At 46.0% G+C, this 23588-nt stretch overlaps 1 protein-coding gene across 4 annotated transcripts in view; it reads right to left on the bottom strand.

The window, feature by feature from the left end:
- MCFD2 (multiple coagulation factor deficiency 2, ER cargo receptor complex subunit) overlaps nucleotides 1-23359 on the bottom strand; it is a 315293-nt gene extending 291934 nt beyond the window's left edge. For 2 of the 4 annotated variants that reach the window (XM_069608426.1, XM_069608429.1), the window contains exon 1: nucleotides 23235-23359. The gene's annotated coding sequence lies outside the window, so the exon portion shown is untranslated. The remainder of the gene's footprint in view (nucleotides 1-23234) is intronic. The other 2 variants (XM_069608430.1, XM_069608427.1) reach the window with 2 other exon arrangements.
- Nucleotides 23360-23588: the final 229 nt, after the last annotated feature.

Genomic DNA, 23588 nt, shown 5'->3' with positions numbered 1-23588 from the left:
TGCCTTGGAACACATGCCTTTACCTCACAACAACTGGAGGACTTAAGAAAGGACTGCTCTCAGCAGGTTTCAGTGAAATCTTCTCAAGTGATGATCCAAAGACGTGGTGGGATACCCCTTCTTTTATAGGCAAAGGCAATCTCCAGGTGATTGAACTAAAGCTAGTCTGCTTTAGGGGGTCCAATACCTATTTTTTGAAATGAGCGAATTGGTCTGATAGCTCACCCTAAGTGTTTTGGAAGAGGAAGTGGAGGGCACAGGAAAGGGAAAGATTCAAGATGGTGGAAGTCTCCCTTCCCTTGAACAGAGTTCCCCCCCCCACACTCCCCCTGCCCCCCACACCCCTCGACTACTCCAAACCCACCCCCTTCCCTTCTAAGAAGCTGGCTCATCCTTCCAACCAGCTGATTGGTTGGCCCCCATAACAGGAAATATGCAAACATCGAATTCCCCCACCCCCTCCACCCATCCTCCCACGAGCCAGATGGCGAAGCCGGTCAGTCCAGAAGGCCAGGACAAAAGGCTCCACAAGGATCTCTCTGCAGCACTCCGCTGCTCCCCGTTGCAATAGCCAGAAGGTAAGCTGCCTGCTAATGTGCACAGTCCCGGCTCATCATCTATCGAAAGGAAAATGTATGTTAAGACTCTTGCAAGGTAGACCCATCTCCACCACTCCCAACCTGGTTCCTACCCGTCGCACAGCCAGCTTCTATGACTAGCACAGCTGTGCTGCCATCGCCCCAACCCACTCCCCCACGCCAAAATTCCCCTAATCAACCAAAAGTGAGCATACAACACAATCCCCGCCCTACCCCACAAGGTACTGCACATCCTCCCCACTTAATCTCGTACTCAATTCCACGGTTAGCCACGTGCAGCACATCCACACACCTTCTCCCGTGTGTGCCTGCACCTCCACCAGCAAGATCTTCCTGCAGGAGCCATCACCCCTCACTCCACCACCATTAACACCCCAGCAGATACTCACCCAACCGTTCACTGCTCCACCCACTTGCCTGGGCAAGTGGCTCAAAACCACAGACTGGCAATGGTGCGGGCACATACTAAACCCGCTCTCTGCCCTTCACGCCCAAGAATCGCGTCTTCCAAGAACCACCTAACCGGCCAGCGCACTCAAGCTTCAGCCACCAAAGATTCCTGTGCTAGTCACACCAAGCCCGCCAAATCCAAGCCACACCCTTGTGCCTCCCCCAACCACGCCACAGGTACAAGCACCATTCACACCCTTGGCTACCGAGCTACCCGGCAAAACAGAGGCACGTCACGCGCACCACCTGAAACGAGATACCCACACTACTGCACACCAACTCAGTAAGCAGCCTCCACCCTCACTCACTCCAGCCGCTGTTCCACCCCAGTCACCTCCACCCACAATCACCTAAAGAGTATAGTCTCCTTGCCTAAATTAAATAAAAGTTAGAAAACCGCCACAATCCAGGCACTCCCATATTCTCATTTGCTGGCACATTTAGTGGTCAACTACCTAGTGCTGCTCCCAACAAAGCCTCCGTCTCCGACGTCCGTAGGACATCCCAAGCACTCATTGCATACGCACCTCAAATAGCACCTCTTCTACTCCTGACCCAGGATCACCAACGTGGTAACAGCTCCATCGCTTCCAATTGTGTGACCTGCCTGCTGGTATTCCTCATGCAAATCCTGATAGGATTATTCATTGCTAGCCACAATTCCACTGCCGAATGAACCAACCCTAAGGTCAGCTGCTCTAAATGATGCCCCACCTCACTTGAATGGCATACTGGTAAATACTCTGCACCATAATATTGTTACAAATTCGAAAGTCGCTTTGCCAAATCTAGACAAAGCCAGCATCAACCTTGATGTCCACCAAGCCAAGTAGAGTCAACTCTGCCAGCCGTCCCGCCACAACTACCCCAGCTGGATGACGCTCGTCCAAAAGCCACACCTCGAAGAACTCTCACAAACCTTTGGCCTCATTTCAATGTGTCCTCATTAATGCTTGCTTGCTCCCAGCACATGCCTGCGACCTGCTCACTGTCCACAAAGTTGACCTCTTAGCCATCTCAGAAACCTGGCTCCACGAAACCTCTGGCCCCGCCATCTCCGTAGCTTAGCCCTCCCCCAAGGCCTCACCACCTACCGTCAGTACACCAAAGGAGGTGGAGTAGCCCTCACAGCTAAAGATTCACTTCCTCTCAGACAGATCAACATCTCTCGAAGCTCACTATATCCCCTAACTGCACCATCACACAAGGTCTACCGCCCCCCCCTTACCCCACAGCAGTCTTCCACGAGAAACTCCTCCATCTCCTATCCAACAACTTAAAAATCTCCACCAAGTCCATCCTACTAGGAGACCTAATTTTAGGATTTTAGGATTCAACGATCCCAAGGAATCGCAAGCTAAATCCCTCGTCAAAGCATTAGACATCTTGGGTTTCAGACAATTGATCACAAACCCTACCCTCACCAAACGCTGCATCCTGGATTGGATAGCTGACCACTATTTCTCCCCCTCCGTCAGTTCCAATTCCCCTTACACCACGACAGACCACCAGGTCATCCTCTTCTCCATCCCCAAGCCCACAAAACAAAAACCTCTTACCACTCCCCTCCCCACCCCACCCCCTCTAGCAAGCTAACCAAAGAAACTTTTGCCATATCTAGAAACCCCCAGTCTTCAGACCTCCCTTCTCCAGTGGCCCTAGAGCTCTAGCGGAGATCTACAACTGTTGATATCATAGCCCCACTAGCAGCAAGGATAGCTAAAACCATAAGACATGCTAACTCCTGCTACACTCCGGAACTACCTCAACTCTGTGCCATGAAACACACCGCCCTCTCCACATGGCAAACTAACCCACTGGAATCCACAAAACGAGAATTCAACAAGACAGCTGCCCAATACAAAAAGGCTATTATCCCAGGCAAAACCGCCTCTAAGCAAAATCTGGATCTAAAAAAGGAGATTTTCGCCATCTTTAGGGAATTAGAAACACCGGCTCCCACTACGCAGGTTCTCTTCAAGAGGAAGCGTGGCGCTCAAACATTTAAACTGCTCTGATCATGGCACCGAATTGGCTCTGCATGATCTACCAAAATCAATCAGATGACATTAAGGATGTAGCCAAGTACAACACATACCTCCCCGAAATACAGAGAATGGGATACTTTGGGTCTTGGGAGAAGCGCGGCGTATGCACACTGGCAGATGTTATTCAAGAGGGGCGACTTTAGGATTTTGAGACTCTGAATGTGAAATATGGGTTGCAACCAATGGACCACTTAAGACACGCACAGCACACTCATGCCATAAATGCCCAATTCTCGCTGGTTTACCCACCTGTCTCCCCTCCCCCCCAGAGACAAATGTTCTCCCAGATTGCATCTCTTCTAAGGTTATCTCCACTCTCTACCAAGTGCTTAACTCCTTTGGCACTAGGAAACTTACAAAACTGAAAGAAAAATGAACTGGGCACACTGGGGGCGGAAGAATGGGTGGAGGCGTTGATGTGCCCCTGAGAAATAGGTATTAATGCCAAGCTGAGACTGATACAGCTCTTAATATTGCACAGGTCATGCTACTCTAGAACAATGACTGCTAAATGGGGAAGGGCCAATGATGGGGAGTGTCTCCAGTGTAAAAGAACATAAGTCACCTTTTTTCACATGATCTGGGAGTGCAGAACAAGAGTTTTGGGTGGCATGCATCACTAGACTCCGAGATAATGGGGTCTCCAGTTCCAAGAGACCCAAAACGAATACTATTGGGGGTGTGGGGTGAAACAGACTTCACCAAGTATGAAAAAGCATTTCTTGGGGTGGGTGGGGAAGAGATTAACTGCTGCTACCTGGGGCTCTGCAGATACTAAATACATAGACCGATGGTCCAATTAAATAGGCAGACGTGCCTCCCTGGAACATCGCATCTACACCGCAAAAGGAGTGCCCTCGGAAATTTCGGAAAATATGGGGGAAGTGGGGAGAATAAGAACTGAGCTTAAGCTACTGATGACTGTCCTTAAGGAAGCAGGCGGCCCTCGCCTACTGGGAGCTCCCCTCCACCCCCCCGCAATCAGAGAACTTTGGTGCTCCATGTACAGCTTACAGCGACTACTGTGTATGTTGTTTCTCTTGTGACCCTCTGCGTATGTGCATTCATAGTTTATTTTGTGAAACTTAATAAACAGTTATACCAGATTAAAAAAGGATGTAGCTAAGTCAGCACCTTCTCCTCCTCCTCCTGGACTTAGCTGCATTTAACTGAGTGGACCACAACATTCTATGTCATCACCTCACGTCCTCCGCTCACTTCTACCCCAAAGCTACAGCGTGGATCACATCATTCTTGGAAGGAAGAGCCATGAGAGGGCTCAGACCAGGCTTGTGCATCCCCCGCCACCATCCACAGCGGAGTCACACAGGGATCCTGCATTTCTCCCACCCACTATAACATTTTTACAAAGCCATTATTTGACATCCTTGACTCGCCATAGCTTACACCAACTATGCCGATGACACCCAAGTCCTCCTGCTGCTGTCTGGCAACTATGAAACCGACGCAAAGGCCCTTAACACAGTCTATTCTACCATACAGGCCTGAACAGCGACAAAACCGAAATCCTCCTAGTATGTCCCTAGGAAACCCTCAAAAAACGAATAGTCAGTACACTGCTTTCACAATCGATAACATACAGATCCCCGTCTCCTCCTGCATCACGACCTTAAGAGTCTCCCTGGATTCCACCCTCTCTAGGTCACGTCAGGTCAACGCTATTGCAGCAGCTTATTCCACTAAGCTGATTAATGCAGCCAAACTATTCCTATTCACAGAGACCCGACTCTCGATTGCCAGAGCGACGGTAGGCTCCAAACTGACTACTGCAACGTCCTTTTCGCTGGCACCTCATCTAAAAATCTGAAGCTGCTCAACATTCCCAAAAGCGAACACATCTCTGCAGCAAGACAGGAAGCTCACTGGCTCCCAGTCAAAGAATGGGTTTTATTCGAAACTCTCGACATCACTCACAAGTGCATCACTCATACTGCCCCTACCTCTCCTCGAAAGTAGTTAAAGCGGGCTTGTCCAGACCCACCAGAACACCATACTCCCACCAACTAATTATCCCCATAGTCAAACGCGCCAAAGCAGGCGGTGCTAGATTCCCCTTCATTGCTGCCATGCAATGGAATTCGTTGCCACTCACCCTCAGAAATGAACCGTTACACCTTGCATCCCGCAAAGCCCTCCAAACCCGGCTGCATGACTAACCTTCGCAACCTGTGTTTTCCTTATTCATTTGTACTCATTTTCTCTGCAACCAAAACTAACTATGTACATCTTCTATGTTGTACCGCTATAACAAAGTTAACTTACAACCACAGGCTGTTGTGCGCAATACAAATTAAAAAAAAAGAACAAAGACCTTTAGAAATGCAGCCACCTTGTGTGGAGCATGGATCTTTGTGGTGGGTGTTCCCATTGATTCCTGTTACCAGGCCAGCATCCTGTGGAGTGGCTGTTCTTGGGAGAAGGGTGTTGCCTGCCCTTACAAAAGAACAAAGAAAGGCAATCCAACCAGGCTACATTCCTGCCAATATGGCAGGGACTAGTCTGCCTGGGGGAATACGCATAACTCTTCCAGAGCTGAACTGGCTATACAGGGGTGACACATGAGGTATATCAATTTAATGTGGCTGGGATAACTCGGATGCTGGTCACCATACCCTAACTCGGGTAGGACTTAGTTTTACAGTTTAGCATGCCACCAGGACAGAATCTTAATTTTTGGAACAGGGGTGCATATTCCAAATGCAGCTCTTGCGCTTCAGACTCAGATATAAGGGCAGTCGTCAAGAGGGCACCTGTGACCTCTGATCCTGCTCTGTACCAGTGGTAGATGAAGTTCTGCGAATCTCGATACTGATGAAGCAGGGCTCAAATACACACTACGCTTTGGCATGGCGCTTATGGAAGGGGATCGGATTTCCAGATTTCCCTTTCAGGGATTGAATTACCTGAATAATTTTGTTATTTGATGAATAATTTAAAAGCCAGGTCTTTAACACCCATAGCAGATGGCAATTCATCACGGGGGTATGACCTTTATTGCCACCTACAATCAGTTGATGTGTCCTAACCAAAAATACCAGCACTCATACGGCCAACTAATCTGAAAAGGGCCTATAAATGGTCAAAATATCCTTTATTTTTGACACAGAAAGAATGCTACCGAAGAAAACAATTTTAAATTAAAAACTTTAACTTTTCTAACAAGCCCCCGGTGGACAACGTGAACACATTTTTTTAGCCCTTTAAAACTCCATTTACTTGCTACATCCAAAAGTAGGGAACAAAATATTCCAACGCAAAATTCTTTTGCCAGGTCTAAAGCTAAGTATGTGTACTTTGACCCTAGAGCACGCATGCACAAGAAAATAACAGATCATTTTTAATTATTAACTTTTGCTTCCACTTGTTCCTGTCTGCAAACAGCTTTCCCATAACGGAAATCCTGGTATTACAGGTATGCAGCCAAGATGTGTGAGCTTCAACGCACTTGTTGCCTACACCTTAATCATGCAGCTGTACATTAAACATGCATGCAATCATAGGGAATGCACTGGAAAATATTTGTGGTTACCACTCCAAGGAACAACAGTGCGTATATTCAACAACTTGTGCCATACCTTACTCTTGCCCTTTTCCGTCACTCCACTCGAAGTTATCACAACCAGAAAAGATCTGCGGATACGACCCACAGCTCTCCACTATGATGGAAATAAACAGAATCGATGAAGCACAGAGTGTGTCTTCAAAATATACTTGCATTTCATCCATTGGGCCCTTTTGAACAGAGGTAACTTGTATGTGTAGGTAGCGCGCAACGAAAACCTAACTGCCTCATGGTACTGAAGACACCAAGTCTGCCTGAGACAACCACATCAGTTGGGTTTCCTTACTGCACAATATTTTATAAGATGCTCTTCATTATTTTAGGAACCACAGGCATCTCAATTATATGTTAAATTAGGGCATACAATATCCATTTAAGGTTTAACAGGCTGTGGACACTTTCCAAAATCTGAACCATAAAACACATCTTTGAGGGGCTCCATGTCATTATTTTGATGTTTGTAGTTCGCCCAACCAAAATACAGATTTTTTTCTGCCGATTTTAGGAACCCTAAAAAATCTAAATAATTAAATGTTTTCACCCCCACCCTCTCTTCCCGGGCGCATTTAACATCTGGGCGATTCACCTCCTGCATCTCCCTCCCCTCCCAACATTCCCCCCCCACCAAAACACACACAAACACCCAGAACACACACACAGCCACTTACCCATTCTCCATCCAGGCCGCTTCCGGGTCCTGGCGTGCCCGTCAGCCCCTAGGCGCACTAGTGTTCGATTTAGAAACACTGCTCTACCTGCTAACCAGGCTACAAGCAGGAGTTAAATGGTTCCAAGCTCTTGGGAGTTACAAAGCTTGCCTTGTGATTCCGGTGATGGCCGATTGGAAATGGCGGTTATGAAGCTGCAATCATTCTAAGTAACTAAGCGCCGAATGGCTCCAAGAAATCTGCTTGCACCATTTTAAGCTTTCTTTCAACCTCAATCTATTTAGAATTTCAGACATAAGCTGGTGGCCTGTTTTTTTTACAGCTTTCTTCCTGCACTCGCCTCCTTAAAAAGGAGTGGTATTGTGCACTTTCCTTAAAAATACTTAATCATCAGGAGAACCATAGTAAATGGCAGTTTTGCAAAACTTAAAAAAGCCCAAAAGGAACAATTGACTTATGGACTTCGCTATAGAATGAATGTTTGTCACTCTGCAGCATATGTTACAAAGTAACAAGAATCAAATCCTGAGCTTTCTCTGGGGAGTCTTCATCCTGTCTAAAAGGTGAACACTGTGCCACATTCTATCACAGTAGACATCTAGGTCGACGGTGTGGATGTGTGTTGTGAAGAAGACAAGTGTGGGCTAGTTCAGTTTTATATTGCATATAGTCTCTTGACGCTACGGGATCAGCAAGAAAAGCGCAATTAGATAAAAAGGGATAGAACAGTGCAGGAATGTTTTGCTGCGTGCATATCGTAAGGGAGCTCCGAGTAAGTACAGGTCTGTGTCTCTCAGCCTTGTAATGAAGGCACTCAAGGTATGCGATCCCAGAGGGGAGCTTCATGTGCCCTTAAGGAAAGGATGGGTGGATTTGAGATGGATTATATAATAATAGGTAGAGTTCAGACCGTGTTGGTGTATACTGGAGAAGGGATGCTAGTTAAGTGTTCAATTGCCAAGTGTGAGTGGCTTAGTCAGTCAATGTGCTTAGTAGATGAAGGTAGTATGGTTCAGCGAGTTAGGAGGGGTAAAGACTGCCCATGCACCAAGAAGAGGCATTTGAAGAATCGCTGCGAATATCACACTACATCGCCATGGACCAACACTAGGCAATCATATTACAGTGGCACAGACATCACAGATGACACCATCCTGACAGTATGAATATCACAGAAGCAAACATCACAGAAGATCCCTCCTAGGTGCAAGTGCACCAGTTGACCCTACCAAGAAGCAAATATCACATTGAAAGAAAGACGACTTTGGGTAAACAATTGTCATTATTCTTTACACTTGGGAGTAGTGTCATGCAACCAAAGAAATGACATATGGAGAACAGCAAAATACCATGAAAATCTATCAATGAGCACACAAAATCCAAAATGAGCTCTCAAATTGACTGGTGTGGGGAGCCATTATAGAATGAATCTCACTGGAGGTTTGTGACGAAATAAGCACAGGGATGAGTAGTAGATCAAGCACCCATTTAACCCCATACTACTAATAACTGTTAGGGAACCCAATCATAAAGAGGAAACAGGTACAGCTCAACAGGTATAGTACAAAAGGTACAAAAATGCTGGGACCTCAGAGCTATTTAGCCCCTGCTTCTAGACTAGGAGATACTGGTTAGCTTGAAAGTAACAGCTACAAAAAGCTACTTTTGGCTCCCAAGGCCACTGGTGCCTTACAAATACACGCAACATCAACTTTGAGCATTTGAGAATGTTAATAAAGAACAATTAGGACACATCTAGTACATGTTTAAAGATTGAAGAACAGCTGACGTCCACGCTCCGGCAGCCGTACATGATCTTCCTGGCCCGACACATCTATGGCTAGTTTGTTTGTGGTAAGGCTACTTGCAATTCCAGAAGCAGCGCGCTTCGCAGATTCTAATATTTTATTTTGCATTTATGAAGAAACCAGAATTTATTATTAATGTATCCTTGCCACGAATCTTTTAAAAAAGAAAATCAGAATCTTTTTACTGCTTTGCTTGCAGTTTATGGCCCTTTTAAGATAGCTGCTCTCACTGTAGTCCTCATGAAGAACCCTGTGGCCTGAGCCTGCTCCCCTCACATTGGCTGGCTAGGTTCTCTTTAGCCAGTCACAGCAACCGGGAGGAGGGAGCCAGTCCTTTCATCTAAGACCCTGTCAGTGCCTGGCCGGGCTTCCAGGCCCCACTTTCTTACGACTACAGTCAATGATGCCCAATCGCACTTCTGGACCCTGACATCCCCCCGCTGGCCATCACGCGAGTAATGTCTATTGATTGGGGGCTGCTTTGCCTCTATGTGACTCATTCCCTTTGCCTCTCCATTCACATCACAGTTGTCCCCAAACTACAGTGAAATTTCACTCCGCTTTCACTCCCTGAACTACATTTCCACTGACCCCATCCCGGTTCTGCTGTGCTGCAATTCCTGTGTCATCCACTACAGCTTGTGTGTGTTAGTGCAAAAATCGATTTTAGGTGTGCCTTTATCCTGCATTGTGTAAGTGTAGAAAATCGAATTTAGGGGTGCCATTATGTGGTTTACTCATCCCCTTGGTCAACTTTGTGCAGGTTCAAATCTGTGCATTTCAGCACTCACAGCCCACCACCGCCTCGCTTTCTTGCTGCCTCACTTCCTCCTACCGCTCCAAGATGGCAACATCAGCCCAATCTACTCCAACTGCTAAACCATCACCTATCCACCCCTCTCTCAAAATCTGCACAGAAAAAGCATTAAAAAACATCCTAGCTGCAAACCCTGGCCTCCCAATTGCAGCCACCTAGGTCAGTGCATCCTCAAGAGAAATCTTCACTGACATCCTGTTCTCTGTCACATCTCCTGATCTAAGACCCTCTCACCTCACTACCACTCTCCCACCTTACTCTTCCACATCCATTAATGGCGGCACCAAGAGAGAAGTCCTAATTGCGGGCTTCTCATCCTGCTGCATCATTGTCTACCACACAGGAACAGTCCTTGTTCAAGGCCAACCTCCTTCTCTTTCACTGAATCCTGCCTTCTCTCATTAATTTCCATCATTCCCCTGCCTCTCCCCCTCCGTTTCTCCTCTTCTTACGGAAGCCCCAAGCCCAATACACTCCACCTCAAAAAACCTTCAAAGGCAGCAATCATCTCCACCTGGCGACCCTCAACTCACGCTCAGCATCATACACTCTGCTGACATCTGCCTTCTCCTTGAAGACACTGACCTGGACATACTTGCATTCACTGAAACTTGGTTCAATGCCAGCTCAGTTATTTCCTTTGACTCACTCCTACCCCACGGCTTTAAGGTCACCTCAAAGCCCCGACCGCACCGTGCTGGCAGTGGGGTTGCCCTAATCTTCCCCGAGTGGATTCCTTCTTCCATCCTACCCACTCAGCCCTATTCGTGGAGAACCTAGTATGCAAATTGGTCATCTCTCCTTCCTCCACCTTGACCATTGCTACCAACTACCGACCCCCTGGCACTTGTCTGTCCACTCGGAGAGTAACAGAGTTCTGTTCCTCTCTACTCGCTGCCACCTCCAACCTGCTACTATTGGGTAACTTCAACATCCAGCTGAACTCCCCTTGCACAGCAACCACCCTCTTCACTGACCTCTGCTCCTCCCTATCCGTCCCTATCAGTCTCCATCGTTCCCTCTGGCCCTACCCATTCTGCTGGATACACACTAGAGGCCATCATCGACTCCAACCTCACTCTCCCTCTACTCCCCTGGTGACCCCTCTCCCCTGGTCTGACCACTCTCTCCTCACCACACATCTGGGTCCCTATGGCCCTGTGACAACGCCTCAAAGCAAAACCAACCTCGTTCACGAACATCCGTCTGGTGAAACGAGTGTCAGCTGCTGCCTTTTCTTCCACCTTCATTTCCCCTTGCCCACCCAACACAGACTCTACCACCGATTGTCCTCATCAATCTCCATTGGTCCATTACCAACACCCTTGACATCACTGCCCCAGTCACGAGGATCCGCCTGAAACCTGCCTCCAGACGTAAAACCTAGTATGACTCCGATCTTGCACACAAAACATTTAAGTGCAGGGCTGCTGAACGGAAGTGGCACACTTCAGGTTCACCCTCTGACAAACTGGCCTGCCGATTTAACCAGAGACACTGCAGACTCCATCCGTGGCCAAAAAAAAAAAAAAAAAAAAAACCACATTCAGGCATGAGTGGCCAATGTGTCCAACAACATGGCTGAACAAAAATGCAGGGAACTTGCCAACCCGTCTGCACCATCTTCTGCCCCTACTCCATCCCAGGCTCTTCGCAATGTGCACCCGCCTCTCACTTCATTAAAAATATAAAAATAAAAAAGCCTTGTCAGGCACCCTTCTAACCCAGCCTTCCCCTCTGCCCCCCCACCACTCACCCACCTCCATCCTCCTTTTCCTCCTTCTCTCCAGTCTCCCCTGAAGAAGTCACCAGAGTTGTCAACTCCATGAAGGTCTCTTCCAAACAGGTTGCCCAATGCTCTTCCAGAACAACATCTCTCTCGCCCCTGCTCTTGCTGATCTCTGCAACCACTCCTATTTCCATCACCCCCTTCCTGGGGAAACTGCTCGAGGAGTTGGCCATTCCCCAACTCAACTCATACCAAAATTGTTGGCTGTCCACATGACACCAGTCTGGATATCGAGCATCCAGAGGCACGTAAAATGCTCTTCTGAACACCCGTGAAGAACTGCTTGCATCCCTTGACTCAACACCCCTGCTTTCCTCATCCTCCTTGATCTCTTCTGCATTAGACCCAGTAAAACATTCCATCTTCATGAAAAGGCTCCATGATACCCTTAGGATCTTGGAGCGGGCACTAAACTGGCTTACCTCCTTCCTAATTGACTGTTTCCCAAAAACCATTCTGGGCCCCTTCTCCTCCCCCACTTGGCTCTTCCACCTGTGGCAGCCCCAGGGCTCCATTCCTTCACCCTGGCCCTTTCACATATACCCTTCTCTGCTGGCACGCATCATTTCATCCTCTCCTCCACCCCCATGCTGACCACTCTTCTTCAAACTTCCTACTGACGCCCTTGCATCTTCCTTCATCCTTGACTGCCTCTCCGCCATCTAGGCCTGGTGCACCGATAATTACCTCTGCCTCAATGCCAGCAAAACAGATTCTCCCCATTGGGTCCCCTCCACCCTACTTCTTCCCTTCACTCTGGCCTTCCTCCATGGGCTTCCCCCCTCTGCCCCCTCCTCTGTAGCCAGGAATCTGAGTTATCTTCAATTCCTCCCTTTCCTTCATCCCTCATATTCAGGACATTGTAAAGCAGTCCCACTGTCAGCTCTTCCTTCTCAAAGGAACTCTACGTTTCCTCACCTTCCCCCAGAGACTCAATGTTACCCGTGCTCTGGTTCTCTCCAGGCTAGACTACTGCAATAGCCTCCTCAATCTTCCTTCGTCCACCCTGCGACCCCACCAGCTAACCCAGAATAGTACAGCCAGAATTATCCGTGGCCTCAATCCCACATACCGTATCTCTCCTGCTGTACAAAGCCTTCACTGGCTGCCGGTCTCAGCACAGATTACATTTAAATCCCTCTGCATCATCCACAAGGCTATCAAGGGCCAGGGACCACTCTATCTTCAGCACTTCCTGACCAAATACTCCTTCTAGACTCCTGCGTTCCTAGTCTCCCTTTCCTTTGAGTCTTGAGCAGGACCTCGTTAAGTTCTGAAAAAGCCTCAAGAACTTTCTCTTTTCCTCTTCCTTCTCCTCTCTTCCCAGCTAATCATACAGTAGCGTGACTGATGTGCAGAGCCCTAATGTATCCTCAGGGCCCTGACGCCCCCGCATCTCTCATACCAGCCGCTGCCTATTTACTGCACGTACGTACTTAGGCTCAGCCTCCCCACAGATGGTTGCAGTCACGTTCTTCTCTTATAAGCACTTCACCCAGAGCAGTTCGCCATGAGCACCTCATCCCACACCCCTCCCCCCTGAACTTGCACGTTTTGAACACTCACAAGGCATAGTCTCCGCTCCCGTTATTCTCATTATTTGTACTATTAATTCAATTATTTATCCTGTTGTAATTCATTGTCTACCTTCCCATGTCCCCACCCTGATGCACTGTGGGCGCTTTGAAACAGTTGTTGCTAATTGTATAAGCGCATAACAAATGACAAATAAATAAAATAACGGGTCATAAATTATGGCCAAAAATGTAAAGTTTGCCTCTCCTATAGAGGTTGGATTTGCGGTGCGCAGTCTGCCCTCTCCTGGTTCCCCAGCAATAGCTCCTGCTACTGGGTGATGCCAGACACCCAGAAGATGGTTTTCACTCCAGTTCATTGAAACTTAATTTCAAACCCATACCCTCCTTCGCCTCTTTTGGTAGAGCAGGCTAGATTTTCAGGAGGCGCGAGATCTGATAAATTGCAACTCTAACTGTACTGAAAAAAAACTTCCAAACAAGGTTCGACAAGATTAATAAAAATAAACATTGCAATCAAACCATAGTTAAATTAAAACTTTACACGTGGTTAAGAACATTACCTAGAATCCATTGCATAACATTTCCAAAGAACGAGATCCAATACATACATTTGTGTTAGTAGTATCCAGGTCTTAGATTGCATTTAAAAGGTCATCCCCATTCAATTCATCAACATTTCCTTTAACAACCAGTCATATCCTATATAAGGCAAGATGAGAATTCGGGCACTTTAGCCAGAATCCTGTTCCTTTACCAAATCTAAATCATGTAACAGGGGGCCCCAGTGTCTAATATAGGCGGCACCCATCATGGGGCATGCAGTCAACACCACGTGCTTCCCAGTTTCCTAGCTGGCCTTGATCTTACAGCCTACAGAATCAGACATCCTCTAGAATTTTGAAAATAACCCGTGTTGGTCAGCACTGGCTGCCGCTTAAAGCTAAGCAAAATAATAAACCTCTGGAACTCCTTAGAAGGGCATAGGGAAAGATTTGGGACACAAAAGTATAATGTTTTAATTTAGAACTGTTCAGAAAGCTGCTCACCCAATTCCATTTTCCTTACTAAGCTGTTCTTCAGGACATGGAAGTGATCCTGCCAATCGGGTAACCAATCAAGTTCTTTAAATTGTCTTGTGGTTTGAACCATAAAAGCCTCATCCTTCTTAGACACCATGTCCCTTCCTATGGAGTGAATCAACACATTGTATCTGCTTTTTTTGCCCTTATGTACACCAGTGCTCTTTTCTGCTTCAGGCGGCTTCCCAATGAAATTAACCCCAGCTCCAAGTGTATAATTTCCATTGGTATACACAGGGTAAAACCAAAATCTTCCTCCAAAATGCACTTTCGATCGCCTTCAGCCAATTCAAATTCCTCATTGTCAAGGCATCAAGCCCAAATAATACCGTAGACGCAAAACACTGACAATACAGCATCCTTGCACCCAACACCATGAAACCTCCTGTTCGAGCTACATAATGAGAGATTAATGTCATTAGTTGATTCGTCCTGCTTTCGTCCTGCTTTTGCAGTCTCTACTGCACACGTGGTATCCCGGTTTTGGTTCCATAAGGACACCCAGATATCTATATTGCTCAGCATAGTGAATCCAGTGGCCTATGTTTAGAGCTACTCTCTTGATCCCCATTTTCCCCAAAAAAGATGAGCTGTACCTTGTAGCCCATTTTCTCTTGCATATGCCCATAGCTCTTCAGCCATTCTTTCAAGCCCCTTAAGGTGTGGTCCAAGAGGACCAAGTCATCAGCATATGCTAGTGTATAACAGCATTGCCATCCACCTACGGAGGACAAATTCCTGCCATTTTCAGGGCTAGAGGCAAATCAGCCAAGTAGAGGTTGAACAGTAGGGGCGCTAAACCACATCCCTGTTTAACTCCCCTACAGCTGACAATCGGGGCAGTCAAGGTCCCCTCACCGTCCAACCTTACTCGGACTTGTTTTCATGAAGCAACTTTACGAAATAATCTGGGCAACTATAGATCTCCAATTTTTGCCACAAACTTTCTCTGTTAACCGAGTCAAAGGCAGTTTTAAAATCAACATACAGTGCATATAGCCCCTGACTGTCTTTGTGTTGAGTTCTCTCAACAAACATATCCATTAATCATAAGGATATCCCTAGTAGCACACCTGATCTGAATCCTGTCTGGAACCGGTTCGATGGTCCCCTCTGCTGCCCACGTTTGCAGCTTTTGTAACAAAAGGAGGCAAATACTTTGCCTGTCGCATTCAGCATATAAAGGGTTCTATAGCTACCTGGGTCCATGACAACACCTTTCTTTGCACGGGGATCACAATTGCTGTCTGCCAGGTCTATGGAATCACTCCCCCTTATAACCTTTTCATACAATATGCCAAATATATTCACCCAGGCCTCAGGCTCTTGTTTAAAACTACATTCACCAAGCCATTTGGCCCAGGGGTTCTAGAAGATTTAAGCCTTCTGATCTTGTATGCAATATCCTCGCCCTAGATGAGAAAATAGGAATTTCTCGTATACTGGTTGAGCCTTATGGGCTTTGCCTCTTGTTTGGCTAATGAAGTGGTCAGGTAATTGGTCCATTGTATTTCACCAATTGGGTTAATATTTTTCGAACCTTTTGCCTCGCTTAGCGCTTTCCAAATATTTCATTTCTCTATTTCAAGACGTTGCACAGATGTTGCCAATCCCCAATTTTGGAAGTATGTTTCCACCAATAGATATAGTTTCGAAACCTATTTTTGTATCCTCTTAATCATGGCTACTTTGCCAACACTAGGCAGGTTCCCCTTACTTATCTTTTGCACTTCACACCTCATTGCCCGTTTACTATATCACCCTATCGTAGCTTAATCACTCAATCGTAGCTTGACCTTCACAAGCTACTTGTGTCGATTTTTGAAATACGAACTTCAATGTCAAGTTGGAGAACCATTAGTCAATTTCGTCCCCACTCTTTGCTTCCAGTTCTTTCTCCAGCCGCTGCCGACTCCCCAAGATAAGTTCTCTCGCCCCGTCCAAATTCTTCGCTGACCAAGTCAACTTATTGCCTGCATGATTCACCTCAATACTGCCCCCCCCATGACCTGCTTCTTCTCTTGCTCTAACAGTTTATACTTCAATGTGGCTGAGGCATGATAACTGTAGCTATCCTATTCATCGCCATACCAATACAATTTTGAAATAGAGGGTGTGACAAAGAAATGGACAAGGGTAGCAATCTTTCGGCCCATCTTCCAAGTGGGCTTTCCCTGTTTATCACCCTCCGCACAACCATTAGTCATCCTCAAGTCACCTACATCTCGCCCAGTTAATGCCCTCCTTAGAGGACCCGTCTTGCACTTTCATATACTAGGTTTCACTTTTACAATTAAAATCACCACCTAGAATAATCAGTTCATCATGTCCTCCATTAGACCAATCCACAAAACAGTTCAGATTGGATCTCTTCACTCCTCACTGTGGGTTACACACATTTGCCACCAATGTTCTGCCGCAAGGAGTGGGGTTTATAACCTCGACACAAACTCATATCCAGAGCCTCTTCCAATCCTTCTTGCATTCAGCAATTGGCTAACCCCCACCACAAGGTCACCAATAGTCTACCCTTCTGCCCTTTCTTTGCCAAGGTTTGGGTAAATTGCATAACCTTCCACTAGGAGATTTACAATCAGCCAAGTTTCCTGTAAGTTCAAAATGAGTCTGTCCATCGTTTCCAAACTACCCCAGAAACAAATAATTTAAAAAACTGTAAAAATGAAAATGAAAGAGCACTGTTGGTTGATAGGCAGGGGTGCTCAAGCACAAGATTCAAGCACAATGTCAATGTTCAAGGATATGTTCTTTACAAAAAATAAAAAAGGAGGGGAGATATAGACGTGGGGGATTAAAAGCCAATATGGTCCTTCAAGGCAGACCAGGGAGACAGGGCATCTTCAAACACCTTTATATCTTGGTCTTTGGTGCCAGACAGCATCAAGCCATGTTTATGGGTGCTTTTCTGCCATTGAGCTGGCATCAAGATAGAAGAATACCATTTAATCTAGTAGCTAGCCGATTCAGCCCTTGGGACGGTTCGAGTCGATGGGTCTCAAAATCTTGGTCAACCGTGTAGTTCAGTCTTAACGATGCATCCGCTGGATCAAGTCAGCGTTCAACATGAGCGGGTTAATCGCTGCCAGCAGGTCGAGTAGAGTCAGCACTTGGGATGCAGCAAGTCAGATACTTGCACAGCATCAAGCCGCTGGTTGAGTCGCGGCATTAATGCACTTCACTGGGTCAAATCTGCATCAAGACCACTTGAAGAAGCAGGTCAGTAGTACAAATCTGTAAAGGACCACAAGCAGCACAGTAGATCCTTTAGCTGCTTCAAGGGAGTAGAGTGTGGTTGAGCAACACGAATTTATTGAGGTTGTAAAGTGGGTTTCAAGCTGCTCCAGCATTACTGGGAGGTCAAATTCAGGGTTGACAGGAAGGACATGCGACAATGGACACACTGCTTGTGGCCGTTTGCTCATATACCTACCCATCGACTACCCATGAACGTTTAAATACCTATGGCAATTCATTCCCACTATCTGCCCCTTCCCACTCAGAACACAACCATCTGTGATCTCTATGAGCAAGCTCCATCAAGCAGTCACATCAACCTTTGGCCTGTCAGTGTTATCTCTTAGCGGTCTGCTGAGAATTATGGCTTCATTGCAGGTGTAATGGGCTCCTGGTGCAATAAAACTGTCTTAATCAAGTGTGCCTCATGCCACTTGGTTTAGCTGTTGCATGCACCGACGTTCTGTTAAAAAACAAGCACTGACAAGCCCAAAAATGTTGGCTTGTGTGTAGGCATTAGACAGGCATTCACCAGGCACTGCTATGATATACCCAGGTAAATCACATTTTCCAGATACTGCCATCTTACAGCAAGGTAGTAACATCACGGCAGTGCCTGTAAAAACCCTATGCCATGTCTACCCAAAACTGTTGGCTTTGTTAAAGCTCGTTTTACTTGCAGCCCTGGTTCGGATTTCAGATACCGATCTGAGTGGAGAGAGAAGAAATAAGATTAAAGTAATAGGAGGATTTGGCTGCATCAAGTGTGGTGTTCAGGGTTAGTAAATGGGCCTTGTAGGCACTGAAGAGAAAGGGAAACATTGTTCTTTGCATTAGAGGCTTAAGCATATATTCCTATCCTCACAAACTGGATGGCTGGGGTAAAAGGAGCAGGCAGGGTAGTGGTCATCAAAAGGAGCGGACATTTCGAATTCGATGAAGGAGGAGGCCAAAGACAAAGAAGAGGAGAGACAGCTCGGAGCAGGATTTTGGCTTGGTTGAAATATGGGAACATGGAGTAGAGTTGAATTTATATTTGGTAATAGATGTTGGAGGGAGAATGGAGAGGGTAGCAAACAGTTGCAATCAATGAGTGGGTGGTCAGAAGCAGAGGTTTCCATTTTGAGAGAAGAGACCAGAGTAGAATATCTGAATAGGAGACCAGAGTAGAATATCTGAATAGGAGAACAGAGTAGAATATCTGAATAGGAGAACAGAGTAGAATATCTGAATAGGAGAACAGAGTAGAATATCTGAATAGGAGTCAAAAGATTAAGTAGGCAATTAGCGAGCTGTCAAGATACTGGAATCAAGTCAGAGCTGTTGGGCCTCAGTAATATTGGAGAGGGTAGCATCACTCAAAATGTGTGGGGGCATTAGCTGGGAGTGTTAAGTAAGAGGGCATGATTAGAGAAGAGATTGGGCGATAATAAGAGGAGTGGGAGAAGCTGAATACAAATGAGGAGGGAGGGACTGAAATCAGACAGAAGGGTGCCGATGATGGACCAAGACCAGCACCTTTTGACATTTGAGTGAAAGTTGGAGAAGCCATTTTGGCCAAACTATTAGTACTGTGGCGTGTGGCCTTTTAGATTAAGGATACACAGTACTTTGACTTGTGTTACTGCTCCACCAGGAAGGAACTTCGGGTTTTGCCCAACTAACACGACAGAATAGGCAGACCCAGATTGAATTAACACTGCATTTATAATTGTACCTTGTGTCCCTCCTTTCCATACTGGTCCCAGTCATTTTTTTTAATTTTTTATGTAATTGAGGTTGTACGAATGGGTTATTTTCTGCACATTTGGGCTAAATAAACCCCTGCTCTGTGTGTAAAATCAGATGTGTATGGGCTTGATGGGTTTTGGGATACGTTTCATTGTACATTAATTGGCAGAGAAAATATATCTGGTTTACCTTGCTGTAGGTTTGGGAGAGGTTCAGTGGAAAAAGGTGGAGTAGGCAATTGGTCATTAGCAGGTAAAAGTTTTCTTTTTTTTAGAGCAGTGTTTTCGAGGAGAGAGAGAGAGAGAGAGAGAGAGAGAGAGAGAGAGAGAGAGAGAGAGAGAGAGAGAGAGAGAGAGAGAGAGAGAGAGAGAGAGAGAGAGAGAGAGAGAGAGAGAGAGAGAGAGAGAGAGAGAGAGAGAGAGAGAGAGAGAGAGAGAGAGAGAGAACCTCGTCACTCCAAGTGTTCCACATCAGATGCGATTGGCTCATTCAGTGTTTTACTTATAGTTGTTCCTGGGTGCAAATAAAGAAGCAAGAATGGATGGGTTCCCTGCATCGGATGTGGGGCACCTTGAGAGATCTGGCATCATTCTCATGTGATTGCTTTAAGAAAAAAAAATGCGGGCTACCCCGTTTTCAAAAATAAATACGCTGAATATTCACTTAACCAAGTTTCTTTGAGCTTAATTTCAGTTTAGGTGGATTTTTTTGAGAAATCCCACCAGCAATTATTCCCACCATCAGTTATAAAAAATATATATTTTTTTTTAAATTCCCAATTAAGTTGTTAAGGCAGTGGTATTTCTGGAATACCACTGGTGGGATTACAAAAATAATTTACGTAATTACTTTTCCTGTCCATTTCCAAACTCATATTGATGGTGGTAAAGGATAGTGCACATCAGTGGTTCATAGCATTAGTGTACATTTTATCAAAGCACAAAAGGGTCAATACTGATCTATGTGTTAGATGTGAAAAATCGTCACATGGATGCCTACTTTCTCGCCCCCTTCCAATGTCCCCAGTACAGTGCATTTTTACTGCATTGGACAGAAGTGGTTACATGTCCCTTCTTAACAACAAGTAAACTTTAAAACAATTGCCAGGACAGTTTGCAGAGCCAGCATATATTGTGGGTGTAGTATTATGAAGGCTTAGCATTGGAAATGATATGTTGTGGATACAGGCATCGTTTTAATGTTGCAAAATGTTCTTGAATAATGCTGGTGACCTGGCATCATTTGGAGGTTTGTAACCCACTGTAAACTGTATGACTTTATAGCCCATGTTTCTCCAAATTGTCCTATGCAATGTACCATTTCAACACAATCTTAAAAAGGAACTCCTTGGGAGGGAGAGCGGGCAGAACGTTCGCTCTCCTTCCAACATTACTTGGGGGTCCTTCACTCAACACCCTCACGTTTATTCAGGGGAAATATTAATACGCCTCCACTGAAAACACAACCAGTCACCACCAAAAGCGGGCTGCCAGTGTGGGTACGACAGAACAGTCAACTGTGTAGATCCTAGGATGGACCCTATAAACCCTCCTGATCCCCTCCGCCCACTCTGATTGAGCGGGTATTCGAGCACGACTCAGAAAATGTTTTCAACATACAACAGACAAAAGTATTGGATTTGTTGATACACGTTTGACGAGACAATGGAAATATGAATGAAGCAAAGTTGGTGTGAGCAGCTACTGAGGGATGGGGGAGTGAGTTAAAGGTTTCAGTACACAGGCTTCTCCCAATAACTCAAAACCATGGGAACATAATCCCCATTCTGGGAATGGGCCCCCTCTGTTTTGGTAGTGCTACTTTCTTGCTGCTCTGGCCTGCACTCGATTTCCCTCTACCACCTCCCTCACCCCAATATGTTATTGTGCGTTTGTCGGGCTTTACAAAACCAGCAATAATATAATTAAAATGACGGGCTCATAACTAAAGGGTTCACACTGTTGTCTCTCTTTATTTTGCTGGCACTGAGCAGCTGCACATGGAGCCCATGGCAGCACATATCACTACTGAAGAAGAAAGATGCATTACCTCCACGTGCCACTTCCTCTTCTCAGTTCTTACACATGAAGACTCTCCCCCTTCCCTACAGATCGTCCCAAAATCTTTCTTTTCACCACTCCTCTAAAGGAGGGCACATACCTTTACGCTGATTTTTCTGTATTCGACAGTGGTTGCTGGAAGGCCTGATGCACCTTCTTCCTTAATATGAAACCGGTGCCCCTCCTGCTGGGCTAGGAGGCATGAAGTGTGGCATCACCTACACTCCGGACTAAGGAAGAAGATTAGCAGTAGTCTGGGGTGGACGTGCAGGATGGCAGCCTCAGGCAGGGGCGGAAGGCTTTTCTCCAACCATCAGTTGGTGGCTGAAATACCATTGCCCCAACCACACCCAGGAGGGCCTACAGTCCCTGCCCAGGGTGCAGAGTCCATCCACCCAAGTGATGCTGCATTCTGGGCGGAAGCAAGCGGCTCATCTATCATAGAATTTTGACAGGCAGCCACGTGGGCTTCCCAGTTCACCTTTCCTCACTACTATTGATGGCAGTTACCGTATCAAATGGAAAGGGAATTTGCCCATGTTGTATAAATGGCTGGATCACCGTAAAGTTTACTGAATTGAGTAAATAATCACCAAGTGTACAGTATGTGTTAATAGGATGGTCGAAACGACTTTGGTCTTGGGTATACTTCATGTGTAAAGCCAGGGACATGGAGGTAACACTGCGTTGACTTACCAATAATTGTCATTATTTCTAGTCTACTCTTCTTTGTCCCTTTACTTATGACTTCCTTCCCTCCATGAAGGGATGCACCATTTCAACACAGTGGGATGGATGTCAGTGTAAATGTATGTGCCTTTTTTTATAAGAGGGGCGAAGAATTTTGGGAGGGTCAGGGTACCTTAATGTGCAAGTACTGTGACAAGGAAGAACATAAGTAATGAATATCACAGGCAAGTAAACAAGACAACATAGGGAAAAAGGAGGTGGTGCGACAAAAGAGGGAATATGAAAGAAAAGCGAGGGAGGCAAAAAAAACAAAAAGTGAGCACTACACCAATGGAGAAAAAGGGTAAGGCATACAAGGGGAACGTGAAGAAGCAGAAAGAACATATTGCCCGAAGGGAAAGAAAGAAAACCTGTAGTTACGTTATTTTAAATTCCATAGCCAATGTTTTGTTAAATCATTTCTGCTGTACCACTACTAGCGCAATAAAAAAATCTCGGAAATCGGTTTGCTGATGTGGCAAAAAAAGTAAGCGAGTGATTTGGTGTTAATGAGAAGTCCCTAAGTAGTACTGAAAGTTAAGTAACAAAACGAGTTTGGGGGGGGGGGGTGGATGCTGTAATCCGCCAGTTTACGTAGATGCAATAAAATATATATAAATACATTTTAAAATAAATCGGCGTTTCTGTCTTGTGAAGTAAGAACCAACACGACAGGGAGTGAAACATGAAAGAGTTGCACGTTCGCACGAAGTCTCCTGCAATCTCAACCTTCCCTTCAACTAAAAAGTCAGCAAATGCAGTTAAGCTGGCTACCAAAAGTGATTGTTTGTTTTTACGTATCAACCACAGTGCGTGGCAGTCTGCTGCTCTACCTAGGGGCACGCAGTTATCTACTATTTTCTAGACAGCAGCAGGGAAAGACATGCAGCGTGAGAAGGGGCCGACGAACGTCTTCCCAGTTGCTGCTTCTGGAAACCATGGCATGCAATCTTAGCAGCCGGCCCCGTTCGCTCACTGACGTGGCCTGGACAGGTGAAACGTTGACAGTCTGTGCTCAGTCCAGTTACTCTCTGACGACACCTACCACGGTCATGCACTTTTAGTCCTACAACCATTACTCACCCGGAACCACTCAATCACAGGTATCTTCTGAGGCGCTTCCACTAGTGCACACCGACACTGCTCGAGTCTCCACCCAGCTAAGCGCCAGCACTAATTAATATTATATAAAACAAGCCCCATCCGCCTTGAAAAGAAAAACAAACCCAGCGCTGAGCCTACGAAAAAAGTACAAAACAAGCCCCGCCCATAAAAGAAGAGGCGGTTAGAAAGGACAATTAACCAAACCGTGTGAAAGTATGTACAGATATTGTTTGCGGAAACTTTTGCAAATAAAGTACTCATCAATAAATATGATTTACTTAGTCACCAAACTGCGGGGTAGGAGCGCACTGACTTGATTTTACTGAACATAAG

The sequence above is a fragment of the Ambystoma mexicanum genome, chromosome 4q (genome assembly GCF_040938575.1).
Source record: "Ambystoma mexicanum isolate Mex_15411 chromosome 4q, UKY_AmexF1_1, whole genome shotgun sequence".
Lineage (NCBI taxonomy): Eukaryota > Metazoa > Chordata > Amphibia > Caudata > Ambystomatidae > Ambystoma > Ambystoma mexicanum.
The sequence above is the reverse complement of the archived record's forward strand: the minus strand, read 5'-3'. Positions and strand labels throughout refer to the sequence as shown.